The sequence below is a fragment of the Balaenoptera musculus genome, chromosome 18, assembly GCF_009873245.2.
Source record: "Balaenoptera musculus isolate JJ_BM4_2016_0621 chromosome 18, mBalMus1.pri.v3, whole genome shotgun sequence".
NCBI lineage: Eukaryota > Metazoa > Chordata > Mammalia > Artiodactyla > Balaenopteridae > Balaenoptera > Balaenoptera musculus.
Genome location: NC_045802.1, coordinates 17,908,163 through 17,929,201, shown reverse-complemented (window position 1 = coordinate 17,929,201; position 21,039 = coordinate 17,908,163). Strand labels below are relative to the sequence as shown.

Genomic DNA, 21,039 nt, shown 5'->3' with positions numbered 1-21,039 from the left:
GGAATCGAGTCCTCCAGAGCGGTGACAGGCTCCTATCACACACCCGCGAGGCTGGACCCTAGGCGGGTCCCCAACCACCCAGCTCCCGGAGAACGCGGGCAAAGCCACCTATTGCCAGCTAGGAGTTGAGTGTCGAACCTTTTGAGCGCGGATGGCGCTCTCGGGACGCGGCCGGACTTGGCCTTGACCGCTCAGGGGCCGTCTCCGCCCCCTCCGGAGCTGGGAGCCGCAGGGGGCCGGCACAGGCCTCCGCCCTGCGCCGCCTGCTCACACAATGGGGCGCGTCGGGAGAGGACGGCCTCGGCACCCGCTCTGGTCCCAGGCCCGGGACTATGAGCAGCTGGGGAAGCAGCCAGGAGCTAGGGCGATAACGAAAATCCCCGTCTCCCCTCTGCCCACTCCCACACTTCGAAATGGCTGCAGCCGCTGGTTTGGGGGCTGGGGGAGCAAGGATGGGGGAGGGAGCGGAAGTGCCACCCCCTGCAGTCAGGGGATAGTGACGTCACCCCTACTGTCGGCCTGTAGCGGGGGCGTCTGCCCGTCACGTGACCCCAGCCCCCCCACTCGCAGCCGAATCCCGCGCGCGCGCGCGCTCCCTCCCCCAACCCCTTCTCCCCAACTTTCGCCCTCCCCGCTCCAGCAAGGCTGTCAACAGCGCCAGCTCCGCCCCCTCCCCCGCGCCCAGTGTAACCGCCACGGCGGCGCGGCGGGCGCTCGCGCTCAGGTCAGGGCTCCTGGAGGAGAGCATGCCTTATGTCCTCACCTAGCCCCCAGTTGACGGCGTGCTGGGTGCGTGGGCACCGGAGCCAGGGTGTGCGGTGGCGTGCGGCGACAGCGCTTCTCCGTTCAGCCCTCCCACAGCAACCGCAGGACGAGGTGGAGACGCCAGGTCCGAGCTCAGAGGGGGCGAGTTGTGCTCAGCAGCCTCCAGGTCCTGGCACGTCTCCGCTGGGGGTCGGCCCCCAGGCGGGAGCGGCAGCAGGGAGCCCGCCGTCGACCCCCTGCCCGGAGGCGCGCGCCTCCGCGGCGCTCCCGCCTCCACTCTCCCTGCCGCCTGGGCGGCGCACGCTACTCCTGGCTTCCTCGCGGGCCGCGGCGCGGCCACGGGCTGTACGACGGGGGCAGGCGCGGACCATCTCCTTGAGCCCCCTCGGCCACCCCGCCGTGCACTGCTGGGGTTCCAGATTGGGTGGCTGTCACTGCTGCGCCTCGTTCCATTTTTTCCCCCCTCAATTCTAAGTAGAGGCTTGGGGGAGGGAAAAGAAAACCCAGTGTAGAAAGGGGCGGTGCGGACTGACCTGTCAACGGCGGAGGAGGCAGACCCCCGGTCTGGGCGAGCTCTCGAGCCCGCGCAGGGACCGGAGCCCTGGGTTCGCGCGGAGCGGCGCGGCGCGGCGCGGCGCGGCGGGCAGCAGCTGTGCCTCAGCCAGGTGTCCCCTCTCGGCGGGGCCCGCGCTGCCGCGCCCGCCCCCTCCCCTGGCGCCGCGCTCCCCCGCCCCATCGCCAGGGACCAGGGAACCCCCCAGCTTGATTTTTTGTGCAGTTTCAGCAAAGCTCCGAGGAAGTTGGTCCTTTTGTTCCACTATTTATAGATTGCGTCAACATTGCGAAAAGGAGAAGGCGGAGCGGTGGCCCCTCCCCCTCCCCTCCCTCCGCCGGCTCCTGGGAGAGAAAAGCCCCAGCACACGACCTAAGTACACAGCGCGCCAGCCGCCCCGCCCGCCTCCGGCCTCCCTGCTCGCCCGCTTCCCCCTCCTCCCTGCCCGGGCCAGAGCGCTGCCAACCCGTCACGTGCCCGCCCGGGAAACCAGCTCCCCGGGGCTCCGCGCCGTCCGCCAGGCTCCGTGGCGGCGGCGGCGGCGGCGGCGGCTTGCCTCGCTCAGCTGTGCGCCCAGCTCGTGGGCTCCGGCCGTGGCCCAGGCGTCCGCGCACAGCGTTGGGCACCCGCACCTAGTCACTCGTGGGGGGGAGCCGGGGTCCGCGACTCTTGGGTGTGCTCACAAGCCTTCCGTGCTTCCGCCCTCCTCCCCCACCCCGCCCAGTCTCGGGAGCGCCACCGCCCCGCGCGGAGTGTGCGCGCGTTCGGGCCTCGCTGGGAGACGGGGGCCTGACTTGTCCTTCGCGCGGCCGCTTCCCCAGACGCTGGGATGCCAGGCCCCCCAGGCCCCCGCACGACTGGTTGTGGGCGGGGGACTGAGGGACGCCGGGGTGGCTGGCGGCAGCTCGAAGGCTGGCCGGCGGAGCGCGGGAAGTACGGTGCGGCAGTGCCGAGACGCGCGGAGACGCTTTCCCTTCCCTCCTCCCAGGTGCAGCGGGGCGTTGCGCGAGCTTCACTTACTGCTTCCCGGACATCTGCGGACCAAGGAGTTTGAGCTACAGTGGGGGTAATATAGTTTTTGAGGGATTACTGGAAGTTAGATCTGTTACAACAACATTCGAAACTTTTCTTTAAAACCTGATGACGAAATGATAGGGCCCCGCCATACGCCCCGAAATGAAACTGAGCTCCCTTGGCCGGCCTAAAGCCTCTGTTCCTGAGCTCGATGTAACAAGGAGGGGCGGTAATACGAGAGGAAGGCCTTATTTTAACAAAACCAAGTGCAAGTAGCTGGTTTGAGTGTAATTTACCTTCGCAGCTTCCGGTCATTTCCCTAAGTGATCTATTTAGATCGCAGTCTAACTTTCCAGAGTCGGAATAAAATAATTTAGCCCTTCAGATCAACGGGTGGAGGAAAGCCCGGGCTGAGCTGGGACGAGTGCAGGAAACGCGTCTGGACCTTTCCGGGCAGCTGGACAGTGTGGTAAACAGTCCTGGAAGACTTATGTTATTTTCTAAAGAGTTTGGAGAGACTTTTCCGTTGCACCCCTCCTCGTTCGGGCTCAAGTGCAGGCCGGGGGTGGGGGCGGGACTCTGCATGGGCCCTTACCCGGAGCCGTGCTTCCTGGCCCTGCACTGGGAGCGTGCAGTCCTAGGGGAGCTTTCGCACGGGCCACACGGGGCAGCAGCAAGCTTGCCTCTATTTGAGAAACCTTTCCAGGTTTGGCTTTTTTTTTTTTTTTTTTTTAATAAAGGGGGAGACCTTAGGCCATGGGTTCATCGATGTAGGATACGTGTGCTTTGCTCGCCGTAAAGAGGGATGCGAGATGAAGAAAAGCGAGCCTGTGCAGTGGTTGCTGGGTTTCCAAAGCGCAGAGCTGAGTGGACCAGCAGCAAATGGGGCTGGGCGTTAGTCCCCTCACACCTGATGGTGCTCAGGGCCTGGTGTGGGAGCCGGATCCCGGCTGTCGAGCCTCCTCTCTCGGTTTCCTTCCAGTTTAGTGAAAGGCTCCGGCCTCCTCTCTTCCCGCCTTTCTACCCTGCTTATTCTTCTGTATTTGAAAGACACAGTCCTAAGAAGGCGAATTCGTTTCCGCGCCAATTTTGTTGCATCAATATCTACAAATCACGTTTCTTTGCGCGAAGAAAACAAGCCAGGGCCTCCTGGCTTTTCTCGCCCCTGCAAGGGACAGGGGTAGCCAGGCCTCAGCCTGAACCTTCCCCTCCCCCCGGTCCGCTTCGGACCGAACATTGGTGTACCCATCACTTTGTCAGGACACGCGCTTTTCACCCCTACTTTGTTCTTCTGCAGTCTTCCCAGCTGCGGAGAGAAGGGAGCGAAAGCAAAACGAAAGCACCCGGGGCGCATCAGTCGCGGCGGCTTCCCTGAGCGCGGCGGTGGGAGGCCAAGGTCTGGGGTCGGAAGGCAAGGGTGGGCGCGAGGGCTGCGTGGAAACCGGGTGGCGGGTGGTCCCCGCAGGGCCCCCGGGAGCTGCCGGGAGCTCCATCGCTCCTCCTCCCTTGGGAAAAGCGACCGTGTGTGAGAATATACCGGCCCCGAAGGAAAAATTTGGTCTGGGTCTTGAGTTGAAATTCGAGACTGATTGGGACCGTGCGGAGGGGTCTCAGAGGCAAAGGAGGGTGGCGCGAACACGAGCGTTGGCCCCCGGCGGACGATCCCGGGGAGAGGTCCGGACGAGCGGCAGCGCAGCGAGGGCGCGCAGAGGCCGCCGGGGAGTGGAGGCCCACGGAATTGTTGCTCCACTGAGGTTGGATAAGCAGCCCGCTTCCCCGCAAAAACCAGAGTTCTACGCGGTATAAGGACTTCAGGGAACTTTGGTGATAACCTCCGCGCCCGCCCTCCTCCCTCGCGGTAGTCACTGCGGGGACAAAGGCGGCCTGCGCAGACTTGGACGAGGCGCGGCCCGTGTGGGCGGCCTTAGCGGCCGCAGACTTTTTCAGTTTAGAGAAGGATGAGTATCTTTATGAGGTGAAGGTAACCTCCACAACCACCCCTCAGGGGTGACAGCCACAGTCTGATCAGCTAAAAGGCGTCCTCGTTCCTCCACCTGCCCCCGCAATGAACAAACACTGGGAGATTGGCCTGCAAGATGCTCGCCCTGTCACTCCAGTACATTTGTGTAGCCAAACGCCCGAAAAGCCCCACCTTGCCCACATAAACAGCTAACTTTATTCCATTGCATGGCACCTTTCTTGTAGCAATAGCTGTGGGTTTTGGCAAGTGTTAAAAAATCATTTGATCCTAAATGGGTCGAATGTGGAAACATAGATTTCTGTGCGAGTAGTTTGGGTTTGTGCTATCCTCTCCACTGGCACCTATGCACGGCGCAGCGCATAGCTGTTACACCTCTACCTGTGTAGGGGCGCTTTCGCACCGCGCCCTTTCACTCTGTAAATAAGTAGACTTGGAATTATGTACATGTGTGCATTGTTTAGATTTTGCATCTCTCGTTATTCATTTCACCGCAAGGACTCAAAAACGGCTATAATTTTAAAAGATGCAAAATTGAATTCTTTTAAGCGAATCTCGAGAAGGCAGTCTTGGTTTCCTGCTAATGTTATGCCGGTAACAGGCAGCAGTCAATCCCAGACTAATTTTGTTCGTTTTTATTCCTTCCCTCTTCACCACAACTGCAAATACCAGAAAGTTATGCGAAAAACATGGCCCACTCCACCCAAATTTCTTTATACAATGATGAGAGGAGACCTGCAGGTGAAATAGACCCGTAGGTTATTACTTTTGGAAAGACTCTTCTATTTCTTTAAAAAAAAAAAAACTCAGCAAAAGCTATTTTTGACTCAACAGACTGATTAAAATGCCTGCTTTCACCATGCTCGCCCTTTGGTTTCGTATGTGGTCACTGTTCTCACTTTCTTACAAGTTTTTCCTCTTGTAACTTATTTTCGTGAAACAGAGATTCCATCAGGTTATCTTGCTAAACTGGGCGTCTATAATTATGAAGTTGGTCTTTCTCCTCCCCACCCCACTTAAGAGTACACACACACGGCCTTGAAAGCCCGCAGTTGTCTTTACTTTGCACCCCCCCTCCCCCTTTTCTTTTTATTTTAAATCTTCGCATTCGCAAATTATGCTTTGCCTGGGCTAGGTTCAGACTACAGCATCTAAAACGTTACCCGTCCGGGTAGTCCTTTAAGGCATCGAAAGCCCAGCCTTGCGCAGGCCACTGGAACCCGTACCAGAAACCTTGATCTGGAGTCCAGTTTGGAAACACATCTGTGCTTTCCGCGGTAAAATGGTAACTTGCCCAAGCGATGCATCTGGCTTTAGATTTTATGGGGAATATGATCTGGAAAAGGGAACGCCTGTTTCAGGCGCGGCAACATGCCCCGCGCGGATCCCCGGGGGCTCCCTCCTGCTTAAGAGCGCGCGGGGCCTCGACCCGCAGGGCCTCAGCCAACCTCTGGGCGCCCTGGTTTGGGTTAACCCCACACTAGCTCTCTCCCTTCCTGGCCTCGCCTGGGGTCGCTCTCCGCGGCGGACGAAGCTTGTAGACGAGAGGAGAAAGTTGGAGACTGAAGATCAGATGTCCTTAAAGGGGCTGGGGAAAGGGAGAAGCTATTCGCAGCTAGTGCCAAGAAACTCGGACACCCCGCGCTCGCCCCGAGGCGAAGAAAACTGTCCTGGGGGAGCACAAGTGTTCCCGAGACTTTGCCAAGGTCCGGAGGTAGACTGTCCCCCACCCGCGCCCACCACCGGGTTGTTTCATAATCCCCTCTGGGCCGCCTTAGGTGAGGACCCGGGCGGGGTGGCGTGGGGGTGAGGTGAGGTGAGGATGGCGGCTCTTCTCTGTTTCCCGCCCTCTCCGCAGCGGAAACGTCCAAGGGGTTAAAATGGCGCGGCGGAACGGGCTCGAGGAGCGGTGCCAGTGTTCGGCCCCGACGGGCGGGAGAAGTGGGGTGGGGGTGTGGGATCCCGGAAAGGGCTGGGAAAGCGGGGACCAAGGGGAGCTGTGAGGCAAGAGTTTCTGCTCTTGGGGGTTGCGTCCAAGGCAGTTGCCGGCGGTAGTGGGGACGGCAGCGGCAGCAGGGGAGCCAAGCGATGGTTAGTGCACATCTTGGCCCACCCTGGGCAAGGTTATGTCAGGAGAGCGCTCTGGCACCGAGCTCTGGCCCGCGGAGAAGATACTCCCCCCTCGGGCTCTCTCCGCGAGCGGGGCTGGGCGGGCGCGGAGGGGCGGGCGGTGCGCCGCGCGAGCCCAGGGCGCTGAGGTCGGCAAGTCGCGTTCGGAGCGGGCGGCGGCCCTTCTCCGGTCTACGTGGAAAAAAGTCATCTAAAAGAGCACCCCCCCCCCCCCCGGCAAGCAGCCCTTCAGCGCCGGTAAAGAAGATAGAAAGGGACTCAGGGAACGAGGGAAGCTCAGTTTAGAACTTCCAGAGTTTCCAGGTTTGTCCAGCGAGTGGGACTCTTGATAGCTCTCGAAGAGCTGAGCCCATTTCCCCTTCCAGAACAAAACTAGAGGAGCGTTCCTCCAGAGGAAGGCTGAAGTTCAGGCCCCACGTGGAACCCGAGCAGCCCCCGCCGCCTGACCTCGGGCTCGCTTCTCCCAGGGCGGCGGGGAGCGTCCTTTCTGAACAGCCCCGGGCGGGAAGCGCGAGATTCGGAGCGCGCTCCGCTCTGGGCCCTGCTGCGGGCTCGGACGTTAAGGCAGGAAACGCCTCGTCCCGTTTTCAGTCTCCCAGTCAAAACATTTGGCTGAATCTCGAAATAACTTTTTTGATAGTCCGGAAAAGAAGCACGACAAATGGACTCACCATCAGCCTTGCGTCAGCGAACCATTTCCCCTGGACTACAGTGAGATTGGTTTTTTCATTAGTTGCAGGAACTGAATTTTTGATGATTTACCTGGCTGCTCAGGCTCCTGGGTGTATTCTCCTCCCCTCCTTTCCCACTTCATCTGTCAACTCCCTTCTCATTTTTTATTTTTAATTTTTTAAAGCTCCGGATACCAATTGCATGGTATTCTTTGTAACTTATGTAGCCTCTAGTCTAACTCAGCCTCTATCAGTGGTCAGCACAAGCCACAGTGTTTGCATAGCCCTTACAAAACGGGTCATGTTTTCAGTTCCTTTGATCCACAGAGACGAAAAAGTTTTGCTTTGCATTTCTCTCCCGCCCCCCTCCCCTCGCTTTCAGTGACAGTGCTCTCCTCCCAGTTACAAGTTCCTTCTCCTCCCGAGCAGTTCGGGATTTCTTTATTTTTACAGGGACCTAAAGATTTAGGAGAAATTCACCGTGTGCTGACTCACCTTCACTTCCCCACCCCGAACCCCCCGCCCCAGACAGGATTAACACTAGAAGATGTAATCAGTTAAACCAACAGACTTTAATATCATTAAACATGGATCTCTCCACTAACCTTAGCAGTTACGTCACTTCGAAGAAGGAAGTAATAAAAACAAAATTCTTGCGAATAAAATAAAATTATGGAAGCTGTCCCTTTGAGGTCCGGATGCAGAAGAAAGTGTTTGGTCTTTTTAAAAAGAGCTCTTATTGATAAACAATTATTAATATGAAATAAAATTTATAAAGCCAGCCCTATCAGGGTGTCTGCACATAGTAGGTACTCAATGAGTATTTAGTCTCCCATTCTTCTCCCCATCCTTGGAATTTTGGCAGGAGATACAGACTTCCCAGTGGCTAAGAAAATTATGCTCAAACTTCGCTTCTGGTTCATGTAATCTCCACTCACTCAGGCAAAAAAAAAAAAAAAAAAAAAAAAAAAAAACCAAACAAACAAATAAAACGCACACACAAAACCCTCAAAAAACCCCTCACAAAATTTATCCAGGGAACTTTGATAGCTTATTAAAACTTAATGGAAATAGCTAGACAAAATAAAAAGTATGGTGATTACATACATATAAATCCTAAACACATTTAATTATTTCGAACGTTTCAGTGGCTGTAATAGGTAACCATTACCATTTGATCTCGTTTACCGATTTCTACAGTAAAAACGAAAATTGTGGGCTCCCGCTCACTTCTCGAGTTTCTGCTAGAGCAGCCTTCACCCACGCACTGATCTATCTCGACCTCATATTTTTCATAGCGCAAATTTTATCAGACGCTATTCAGCTATCCACTTTTAAGACTTGTGCGCGCGCTTTCTCTCTCTTTTTAATTTTAAAAAATAAAATGAGAAAATAGAGAAGGAGGTTGTAGCACTCAGGGGTGGAGGAAACCCACCTGCCCGCTCCCCTCTCCCCGGTCTCGGACTCGCTGGAGGAGAGAGTCGCCGGGAGCGGCTTTGCGGATCTCGCCGGATCACCTGGTCCAAGCATATTTTCTTTGCGGCCCATTCTCAGGAGTAAACAGTCACGTCGTAGTGAGTTTCTTAGCAACTTTGCACTGCTTTTCAAACAGCAGAGCATTCTCGCACGTTCGTCCCCGCTTACAAGGCTCCTGCCTCAAACTGTCAAGTATTAAAAAAGCGTTCCGAGCAGCCCTTTTGCCCTTTCTCCTTCTAAATGACGAGGCCGGTCACGGCGGGTGACTTTGGCGTCTGCCGCAGGTCTCAGCCCCTTGGAGCCGGGCTGCCCAGTCGGCTGAGCGGGAGAACAGGGGCACCTAATTAGTCCGTGGCTCCCGCCAAGGTGAGCGCGTGGGCGCAATGCGCGCTTCGCGAGAGCTGTACCCAAGTTCAACCCAACGCGCCTGAGGAAAACTTGGGGCACCAAAGTCCCCTCTTTAGACAAGCGCCCGGAGGGGATCTTTGTAGAGACCTAGGGCGCGGTCGTGGCTTCGAGACCAGGACTTTACTCTTTTGAGATCTATTTATCTCGTTCTAGAAAAATACCCCCTACATGAACCCATACGAATACCTCCCCGCTCTCCCCTCCAGTGGTCTGCAAGCCCCGGGTGCGAGCGTGAATCCTGAGTCCCGCACCGGGTTCCCGCTCGCGCAGAGCCCGAGGCGGGCCGCTGAGGTCACAGTAAGTTCAGAGCCACGGATCCGGGTCAGATTTGAAAAAAAAAAAAAAAAAAAAGTGTATTCCAAGTCCGGCCCGGAGCTGCTGTCTGGGGCTCAGCCCGGCTCCCCCTCAAAATGCATCCGAGTGCAGAAGTTGGTGATTACTTCGCGCAAACTGGACGTCGCGCCTGAAGGGCCGGCGGAGCCACCGGCTTGCCTTCGGGGGGGTCCTGGCATCAGTGGGACCAGGACGTGTCATTATTGTTGCAAACGGAGACGTGAATGGAACCCCCATCCTCCACCACCCCCTCGGCCCGGAATAACTCCAGGGCTCTCTGGTTTGGATGTCTAGGAGTCGGAAGGGCCACGGCTCCCAGGACCCCTGGGGTCCCGGTCGGGCCTCGCACCGAGGGGCGCGGAGCAGCGGGGACGGCGTCGCGCGCTGAGCCGGGGCCACCGAGCAGCGGCGGCCCAGGGCAGCCCACGCGGGTTCCGGCGCCGCAGCGAAGACAGAGGCGCTTCCAAGCTCGGCCTGGAGCGAGGGGCGCGCAGGGGGAACCGCTTCTCGAGCTTCGTGGCGCAGGCAAGTCTGGCGGGGAGAGGAAGGCGGGGAGGAACTCTCTGTTCCTGAGGGTCTGGTCGGTCATAGGAAGCGTTTGGGGTGCGGGTCGCAGGAGTCTGAGAGCTCGAAGCGGCCGCGCTAGGCCTGGCCTGAGCGACCCGGCGGCGCTCCCAGCCCAGGCGGCGCGGCGCTCTCCGCCTTCTGCGTGCGGGCCGCAGTCGGGCCACAGGTCGTCCAGTTGGGGCCGGCCTAGCCCTCGGGGAGGCCTCTGCAGATGGCCGGACGGCAGGGAACCCCCAGGCCCCGGCCTAGACGCGGAGAATTCACAAGGGTATTTCCAGGCCCCGGCGGCCTCTGGGCAGGGGTTAGCTCAGAGTCAGGTTTCTGCTTCCACCAAAAAAGAATTACACAAGTTTTCCAGATCTGCAGTGATCTCAAGGCCGACTGCTTTCTTAGGAGCCTATAGGTATTTTTGCCTGTAGAAGTGAATTTGAGCCATTCCTCTTTCCCTCTTGTGAGCTGGTCACAGGCCTGGTAAGGATTCATCCCAGGCACATTCAGGTCTGTGCCTCCTTCTTGGGACGTGGTGTGTCCCACACACTGCTGGGCCTGCGGGGTGGGTGGGGGGAGGAGGTCCTGCCCTGTGATGGGGAGGTGGGCTTCCCTGCAGGACTAGTCTGATGGGGGTGAGAGGCCTACCTGGAGGACGGCAGGGGAGGCATGGAAAGGAGGAGGAGACAGGGCCTGAGCTGTGTGTGGAGGGCTGGAGGTGGTGAGGGTAGCCCTCTCCCTAAGAAAAAGAGGGCCTGTGGAGTTTTGCTGCCTGGATTAAGAAGACAGGGTGGATACGCCCAGGCTAAAGGTGGATGGCACAAGACTCCAGCTCCCAGAGACCAAATGAGGATGGGAAATCTATATTTTCCTGGCTGTTTCTTGTATTTTAATCCTTTCCCATTTGTTTTCTGTTTACTCTTTAGTCAAGTGTTTCTGAAAATCTTGCCAAAAGGAGGTTATTCAGTTAACAGATATTTATTGAGAGCCCACTGCATGCCAGGAATAGGAATGGGATAATTAATAGGACATTTCCTGACCTCACAGGGCTCACAATCCAATTTTCTCTATAGAGAAAAAACCAGGCAATTAAAATATGCTGTGTAAAGGGACACATGGGCTTATATATGGTGAAGTGAGCATGGCTGTTTAGGGCTATTTACAAGAAATTCAACATTTCTGGAACATAGAGGGGAGAGGACTGGGTGGGGGGGGGGTGGGTAGAGAGACAGCCTTGGGTGATTAACCTGGACCCAAAAGAGGAGTTTAAAGTGTAAGCAGTGCATCATGGGGCCTTCATGGTGGTGGCAGGAAATGATGCTAAGGGGGGCATGGTGCTGCACTAGATCAGATGCCCTCTAGATTTCCCTTCTGGTGTTGAGATTTGAAGGATTCACCTTTATTTTATTAAAGGACCTGGTATTCGGTGCCAGCATCTGCTGAGGCATGTATAGATTAAAAAAAACATATCTATGCTTATTCTACCTACATGGTTAATATTTCACACCTTGAAAAGAAAAGAAAAACCTAAAAACTAATTTAAAAAATTAAAAAAAAAATTTTTGGCCGTGCTGTGAGGCTTGTGGGATCTTAGTTCCCCGACCAGGGATCAAACCCGGGCCCTCGAGTCCTAACCACTGGACCACCAGGGAATTCCCCTTAAAAACTAATTTTAAGAGAACTCATCTAGCAGAAAATTTCGTGAAAATACTGCAGTTAGAAAATTGACATTTGAGATGAAACCTAAAATAGTGAAGAAGACACTGTCCTGACCTCATGGAGTTTACAATCCAATGGAAGATACAGAGAAATAAATACAAGTTGTTCAGCATCCCTGGAATATAAAGGGCAGCAGACAGGGCAGGCTTTAAACTCTTAGAAAGTCAGATCATGGGGGTGGAGCATTTAGCTCAAGGTAGCTCAGAGAAGTCCAAAGGGGAAATCTGGAGAACATTCATAGGAAAGAGAAAGCTTTCGTGGGTTGACACAGCCCTTATCCTCTCTGGAAATGCCAGTGCCTTCATGACATTTGTGAGTCTCAGGACTACTATAAGCTAATGACTCTTCTCTAGAGGGACAAAGGAAAAGTCTTGCAACTAACTAGACTTCAAAATATGTTAGTTTGATGTCTTAATGATTAATTATGAAAATACCTAGATGTTGTACTTTTAATTGGAACCACTGAATCCGTTTGTACCATTTTGGTAGGGGCAGGAGGGACAATAAATTGAGTCCCTGCTGTGTTTCATAGGCACTTCACGTACATTGCCTTTCCTAACCCTCATAACAACTCCATGAAGTAGGTGTTTATATTTCTATTATATTTCCATTTTATAGATTAGGAAACTGAGGCCTAGTGAGTTTATTATGCAAGGTCACTTGGCGAGTAAAAGTGGCAGAGCTATCTGACTCTAAGTCTGTGTTCTGTTCACTCTTCTCATGAGGGCTTTTCCCAACCCAGAAGGTGATGATCCTTGAAAAGAAAATCATATTAAGAGTATTCACATTTGAGGACTTTCAATCCCTGTGGAAAAAATAGGGTTGAGTGAACTTATAGTATCCCTATAAGTTATTTTAGGGTCGCCAATATAAAAATTAAGGACATCACAATAAGTAGGAATGTTTTACACAGATTGAATTCACACATGTGATTAATTTGTCTTTACCATCCTTGCTTGCTAGAAAAATTTCAGAATAAAGAGATGCTGATGTATTAGTTTTGTTTTATTATACAGAGAAACATATGTATAGTCTTATATTTAAATGGAAACTCCCTCTTTATTTCACAGTTTGTAGTCTCTAAGTCACTCTCCCTGGGTTGTGACTGAATATAGCTTGTCATTAGTATGTAGACCATCTGGGGTTTGTGATTGGGGGAGGGATTATGGTAATATTATAATTTTATAGATTGATAACATTTGATAGGTAAAAGGAAAAGACGTTTGTGTTTTTTTTAAATCCTGGAATTACGTTAATTAATCAATTCAATAAATATTTGTTGAGCACATACTACTGCCAGGCGAAGACAAACCGAGTCCTTGCTGTGGAGAGTGTGTCAGGAAGGAAGGAATACAATGTGTGCTCGGCTCCTGCTATGTGCCAAACACTCTCCTAGACACATTTAATGCTTCAGACAAACCTGCTGTCTGTCCCTGTGTACAGAGTACATGAACAAAAGAGGGAGGCTCAGAAAATTTAAATAACTTGTTCAAGATCACACAGCTTGTAAATGGCAGGGCTCCAATTCAAATGCAGCAATAAAGAGTATGCTTTTTCACTACAACACAGTGCATTCTTGCCTGTGCAAATACTAAAAACTGTGAGTACTTGCTAGTCATTTTATCCTTCTTTGGCCTGTGTCCTCAGCTAAAACAGCTGGATAACTATTCTTATCCTGTTTACCTCATGGAGCACTCTTAAAACTCAAACTGTAAGAAATTAAAAAAAAAAAGCTGTTCCTAATTGTTTAGCTGAATTGAATCTCACAGGAGAAAAAAACATATGAACTCTAATAACGGGTTTATTAATCGTAGTCTATTGATGGAAAAAATACTTTAGTCCAGTAGGATCAGAATTTGATGAATTGTTGCTGTTCTTTGTTTTATTAATTAATTTAATGCCAAACATTTATTAGACGTAGTAGAATTGCACTGAGCAGTGGATACAGAGACTACGGCAAGTTACTTTTCCAAAAGGGGCTTCAAATCTAGTGGGTGAAATAGAATATATAAACAGGTAAATTATGAAAATGTGCTATAACAGATGCCCGAGGTTTCCTGAGATCTAACAACATTCTGAGCCTCCCTCACCAAGGCTAGAATCTTTGTCTCCAAAAGTGTTTATCAAGCTAGAAGACACCTGGGCAGCTCGTTAAAAACATAGAATCCCACTTCACTCTCATATAATCAGATTTTCTGGAGGTGGGGCCTGACTCCATTTTAAACAAATTCTCCAATAGTTCTTATTCTAGTTCTAGACCAGAATTTGGGAAAAAGAGCTAGACCACTTGATTATAGTCAAGTGGCCTAAAGAAAAACAGTCCCCTGGTCCCTAACTGGGATGTGGTTATACTCTACCAGCAAAGGTTAAGAATTCAAACCCACTTAGGGAATTTGGTGTGCTAAAGGGTGGGAAAGGTTGGTGGGAAATTTTCAAAGCAGATGATGATGACATACAATTGTAACACATTATAGTGGGGGGGGGAGCATTTGGGCTAATAGTCTTACCCATGAGTTAATTTAAAATTGTGAGTGGTTGCCACTCAACTGCAGAGCATCTAGTTGATTAAATAAGAGTAGAGCAGAGAGTTCCAAATGTTCTTTTATTTTTTTAAGCCAAGGAATCTTTTATTCCAGTGAAACGTTAATGGAAGGCTGACACATAAAGAAGAACTGCCGTGGCTGAAGAAGAAGATGGGTGAGGAAGAGGTGGGTGCCCTGAAAACCACAAGTGCAGCTGTGAATTCAGCAGCCTGTGAGGGACTTGAGCCAAGGACCAGGCTTGTGTTCCAAGCCTGGCACCATGTGGGCACATAAGAAGTGCATAGTGTTTGATGACTTCTGTGGACTGAATGTGTCCCACCCCCGCCAAATTCCTGTGTTGAAACCTAATCCCCAATGTGATGGTATTTTGAAGATGGGGTCTTTAGGAGATGATAGCTTATGAGGGTAGAACCCTCATGAATGAGATTACTGCCCTTGTAAAAGAGACCCCAGAGATCTCCCTTGCTCCTTCCACCAGGTGAGGCTACAGTGAAAGGACTTCTGTCTATAAACCAGGAAGCAGACCCACACTGGACACTGACTCTGCTGGCACCAAGATCTTGGACTTCCCAGCCTCCAAAACAGTGAGAAATAAATTTCTCTTGTTTCTAAGTTACCCAGTCTATGGTATTCTGTTATATCAGCCCAAATGGACTAAAGTGACTGAATGAATAAATGAGTAAAATGCCATCATTTCTGCTTCAAAATGTAATTGAAGAATGCAAAGCTTGCTAATATTTTTTATCAGTAAAGACTAAAGTAAATAATCCATTTAGTGGCTTATTTTCATCACCAAATTCTTTTGGCCACTTATGGTCTTACTTGCCTTCTTTGAACATGAATTTATGAAGCATTTGGTCTTTACAGTCTAATTTCCTCCAGGACTGTTTCCACTTGACTTAATCAGGAAAAGAACCCAGGTGAAGTCAGGAAAACTGGCGAAATTCAGGCTGTTTTTTTTTGGGGGGGGGAGGTGTAAGATAGGACAAAAAGGAAGAAAGGAAGCCATTTCTCTGTAAGAATGAAGTGTGATTAATTTTAAAAATAAAATTTATTTTTTACCTGATGATGAAAATAATATATTTTCACCGTAGAAAGTATGGAAAATACAGTAAAGCACAAAGAAGGAAATAAAATTTACTTTTCCTATCATTACCCAGAGATAATGCTGTTATTGGTGTCTATCATTCCAGTCTTATCTTTATACAGTAGTCTTTTTTTTCAAATTAGGATCACATCCTAATGTGTTTTAAACTTGCTTTTATCATTAAATAATATACATGAATATTTCCTATGTCATTAAGTATTGTTCTATAACATCATTTTAAAATTTCTACATCATCATGTATGGAAGAATACCACATTTTGTCAAACTAATTTCTTATTGTTGAACATTTGGGTTATTTTCCATTTTTTCACTAGTATGAAGTGTGTGACACTGAGTATCCTTTAATCTTTGTGTGTGTGTGTCTGTGTCTCAGTATTTATGGTATGTTTATTTTTTAAGGCTTTTGACCCTCCAGAATGGTTGGACTCCTGCTGAAAATGGATGCAAGTTCTTGCTCCTCACACTGCAATGACAATCTGTCTATTTATGATCTGTACTGGTTATTTGACAGGGAGCACACCACTTTCCTAGATTTGGGAAGGAAGGGAGGGTATTAAAGCCCTGGGTGTAGTGTAGGTATTTCCCAGATATTTGTAGTTAAAAATCTATCTCAATATTTTGTTTTTTCTTAAAAAGCAGCATAGTCTGAGGAAGGAAGGCTGATTAGCTGGCCCCATGGCTGCTGCCTCGTGCCTGCAGGGCGTTCTGAGTGTTTTCTTCTTCAGAGCCTCATGGTTGTGCCTAAATGAGACATTACCCCAGGAGGACCTCTGCCACCATGACCACCACTACTTCTGAACTGAGTCTGTCCTTGGCTATAAATCTGCTTTGGGGACTTCTCTAGAAGTTAAGTTTGTTTGTGTGGAGGCTGAAATTAGTCACTTGCCCACATGTGTAACATGAGTCACATTAGAATAAAGATCTAGGATGGTGGTAAATTGTTCTGCCTAAACTGAATCAATAATGGCAGTGGATATTAGCACTTATAACTTACAAATGATATCTTTCCCGGTCCCTCTCAGTTCAGTCTGGGTTTGACGGTTTTTTTTTTCATGACCTATACACGAAGGGTGTGTGTGTGTGTGTGCTCGCGCGTTATTTTGGAAATTTTGAACAAGATTTCCATATGTCATTGTGGTATACTGCTATAACCAAGTGTTAATTCAGTACACACACACACACACACACACACACACACACACACACATGACTCATTTAGGGAAATACACTGACTTTTCTTGCTCACAAAACTGAAAAATTGGCAGAATCTTTAACTTGTAACTTGGCAGTATTGCAATTTACAGGCAAGAAAGGCAAGCTAAATTGGGTGAAAATTGTTTGAAAAAAATTTTTGAGTCTTAGACAGTGAAAATCATGCGGCTGAGTGTGCACATTCGGATGTTTTCTGCTTGATTTTTAACCACATCCATTGGCACTGCCAGAGGCAGTTAAAGCTTCCCAGTGAAGGCGTGTGACGTCCAGGGGAAGGTGTGGGGATTTATGGCTATCCTATCCGTGCTGTTAATGTTAAAATGACTGTTGGTTTACTTGTTTTGAAATATTGATTAGGGAAATATGACATGTGATTTTATCGAGCTTCATAAATCCACCTTAATCATGATTTATATAAACACAGACTTGGGGGTTGGGAGGTCAAAATCAGACATGTTTGCAGGCCTGAGCTTTTTCTGTGGGTTCCTGGAACATTCGTGGTGACCGAGACGCAGCAGGAACCTGACAGCTCTAAGAACAGGCTTTCTCTTCTGAATGCTGGGGGCTTTGAAATTGTCTTCACAATGAGGGAGGACTCATAAAGTAATGAAAAGCTGTTTCCTTTTTAAAACGTTCAGACAGCAACACAAACATCTGGGAATTTATTTAAGTACTCTGGTTCTCTGAATTACCCATTTCTTTAACATATACTTTACTTATTTTTCCAAGAGGGGGTAAATTTCCACTTTGTGTTTTTCCCAGTTCAACCGTGTTAGGCTCCTCATTTTAGCATTTAGTTTGCTTGATATTTAAGAGTACAAAGTAAGGCCCTATCACTCGAGCTATGATTTGGGGGGGCAAGGGGGAGTGGGATGTTATCAGGTTGTGTGGGGCAAAGTGTTTTGTGTGGTCAAGTTTCATTACATTATAGTTTCACTTCTTTAAATCAAATAAAGAAATAGATGGCTTGAAAAGATCGAGTGTATCTTTTAAAAAATAATTAAGCAACAATATTTTGCTCAATACTTGAATTAAGCAAAACTGCCATTCTTTTCTCCTTTTCAGAATTTAATTCCTCTTTCCAATTTCTGAAGTCATGAGACTTCTCTTTCTTTCTCTTTCTTTCCCTCACCCTGCAATGTCTCAAGTGGTGAAAATGCATGTGTGGTGAAGGGAGGTGGGGAGTAGTGGTCAGAATTCTCAGGAAGCTAGGATGAGAGGACCCAGCTTGATTTCTACACTTGGAAAATAGTTTATGTCTATTTAGGGATGTGAGATCTGGATGGATATAAAAATCGGGACATACTTAAATATTTCAGTATGTAATATCAGATGATGAGACGGTGCAGCATTTATAGCTTCCTGGGTTGTCAGTGTGGTTTGGTCTCTTCTTCTGTTTTACTTGTCATATTTGTAGTAGGTAAAGTCAGTGTGGTTTTAAATGTTCAGGATCGGGCTATTTTTAACTAACTGGACTATATTATCATATGTGGCTTGCCAGTTTATAATCAATTAAAATATGAGAAAAAATATGAGATCTATTGATTAGCATGACTATACTAAATAGAATTTAATTTAGTTGATTTATTTAGTAGGCACTTTAGGACATCACAGTTACTACTGTGAACTTCAATGGCTTAGAAGCAACAGTTGTTACTATGCAGCATTGGACATGGAAATGTGAGGACTGGGCTTAATAGATACAAATTTAGTGGTATAATCTGGCAGTTGCCTAGTTTAATATCCTGTTGCCAGTTGAAATACTATTCATTTACCCTCATCTCATAAAAGTAGGTTGCAGGACATATTTTTAAAAATTCTAGCTATATGAACTGGTTAGTTTATTTATTTAAAAAAATTTAAGCAGTAGTTAATTGTGATTTGTTGGTCATTTCTTTTCCCCCCATTCATTTAATCTCTGCTTCCTTAAATAAATGAAGGAGTATTCTGGATGTCTCCTTCTCCACCTCAAATTTAGGAGTATTGTGAAGTGAGACTAATACACTCGACTATGGAAAGGTATATATTTGCACCGTATTACCTGGGTTCTCTTCTCAGTGTCTCTTTCTGGTTCAGATGGAATTACCAGTTTTATATCTAGGTCTGGTGAAATAAAAACCGAGGGAGAGGGGCCTCCCAGGCCCCCATTTTCTGAAGTGTCATGTTGCCTGACATGAATGAACACGCAGTCACACTCTGGTACCCTGGGACTGTCAGTGAATATATGCACAGATCCCAACTAGGAGAGGGTTCCCTGTGAGGAAAAGATAGGCCTAAAGCCCTCTAAGTATGAGGATGTGTTGCAACACGTCACAGAAGTAGTTCATCGTTGAGATCCAGAATTACACGTTTGGTTTTGTGATACAATGGAACCAAAGCGAGAATTTCATTAGCAAAGGTGAAAGTGCCTAATTCTGTTACATCAAACTTAGTTGATTAATGAGAAGGCTGACAGTTTTGGATGTTTTTGTTTGTTTTGGTGTGTGTGTGTGTATGTGAAGAGGGTGTTTGGTGAGAACCAGGCAGTGTGAGAACAGTTCTGGGGGTCTGATTCCTTTGGGAACAACCCCAAGTTTCCCATCTGACCCTGGTAATCTTTGATTTATCATTCAGCACAGTACCTGGCTCTTAATAAATGGGTCTGTTTCATAGCTGCAATAGAAATCTATCCCTCTACCATGTGGTCACCTCTTCCCTGTCTCCACCCGCCTGCCCCCAAATTTGGCCTTTCATCTTGAGATTTGGGTCACAACCTTTGTGGAAAGGTGGAAAAAAGCAGAATTGGCAGTTATCCCAGTGATCTGGATTCTAATAAATTAAGGTCTACTTTATTCTACTCTTTTGGGGGGAATTGTGCCTGTTGGCATTTTGTGGGAAGGATGCATTTCTTAATGACTAACTCTACCTCAAACTTTTTTTGGACCCAAGAGGGGATATAAAAAATAATTAGTTAAAAGGGGCACAACTGAAAATATAAGATTTATACTCAAGCCAAGAACTTTATTTGCATATCAAATAAATGACAGAGTCATGCATGTAATCTCAGAATCTCTAGCTATCATAATCAGTAAAGAAAGTGAAACCAGATGTTTTCATTTAAGCTTTGAATTGTGTTACTATTAAAATAAAAATCAAGTTTCTTTAAGTATTCTTCTAGGTCCAATCTAATCATTTTTTTCTAGATAGAATTCTTGGAAAGGCCAATGGCATTTTGAGAGTGGAACCTGGGGTTTTGCTGGATTTAACAGTTCTCCATGAAGCTACATACAAATTTTGTTCATTTGCCCTTTTGCTGTATATTTCTTAAAGCGCTATTTTTGTTGTGGTTTCAGTGATTCTCATCCAAAAACATAGCAGCCTCATGTCATGGAAAAACACTGGACTGGGAGAATCAAGTCTCGTCTCAGTCCTTCCATTAAATGAAAAGATTTGAGCTTTTGGAAAACCACTTTAACTCTTTGGACCTCAGTTTCGCCAGCTGCGTGTTGGTCTGCCACGTAAGGTCACGTCTTTTGTCTAATATTTTAAGTCTTTATTAGAACAAGCACATTACAAGTGAGCTACAAGGATACTCGTCTGTAGAAATTAGACATCTCAAGCTTCAGAATAACACTGCTTAGCGTTTAAAGTGAGTGTCAATGTTGGCAGAGTGTGTAAATCTTAGCATTAGAAAAGCAAATACCATTAACTTATTGAACTGACAGTTTGAAATATTTTAATGTATTAAGAATAACATTTAATGTTTTTTCTGTTATGCTAGTCATCCATGTTCATTGCAGAACATTTACAAAATTCAGAAAAAAAGAAAAAGATTGATCTTAATCTCACCACTCAGAACTAACCAGTAATATTTTGATATATTTTCATTCCTTTTGACTCTTTATATTTCTCTTACATTCTATGCCATATATGATTTATTTTTACAAGGTTTGTAAAATATTTTTACATTGTTTGTGCTATTTTGTATTTTTTTTCACTTGAGAAAACATTGTGAGTTGCTTCCCATGTCCTTATTGTGAAACATGATTTTTGAAAGCTTTTTATTTTTGTTTGTGACTATAAAACATATATTTACCAGATATAAAGATTTAAGCAATAACTAGTTTTATAAAGCAGAAAATTAAACTTTCTCTCTCTTCACACACTGCCAACTCACTTTTTCTCAGTCATATTCCCTGGAGGCAACTCCATTTAAAGCTTGGGGTATATTCTTATGGTCATTAAAAAATGTAAGTATATAAATGTATATGTATGTCTGTGTGTATGAGTTTTTTTCTTAAATAAGGTCATTCCACTCAAGCCACTTTACAGTTTGTTGTTTTTCAGGCAGCATCACAGGTGCATAGTTTATTTTTTCTTCCAGTTTTATTGAGGTATAATTGACACACAGCACTGTATACGTTTAAGGTGTACAGAATAATGCTTTGACTTACATTGTGAAATGATCATCACAATAAGTTTAGTGAACGTCTGTCACCTCATGCAGATGCAAAATTAAAGGAACAGAAAAAATTTCCTTTTGATGAGAACTCTTAGGATTTAGTCTCTCTTTTTTTTTATAAAGTTATTTATTT

The 21,039-nt window shown here is 48.0% G+C and overlaps 1 long non-coding RNA gene across 1 annotated transcript in view; it reads right to left on the bottom strand.

Annotated features, from left to right (window-relative positions):
- Positions 1–1,563, bottom strand: part of LOC118884273 — a 68,568-nt gene extending 67,005 nt beyond the window's left edge. Inside the window, exon 1 of the long non-coding RNA XR_005017250.1 lies at positions 1,299–1,563. This is a non-coding gene — a long non-coding RNA (uncharacterized LOC118884273). The remainder of the gene's footprint in view (positions 1–1,298) is intronic.
- Between the last annotated feature and the right edge of the window lie 19,476 nt (positions 1,564–21,039).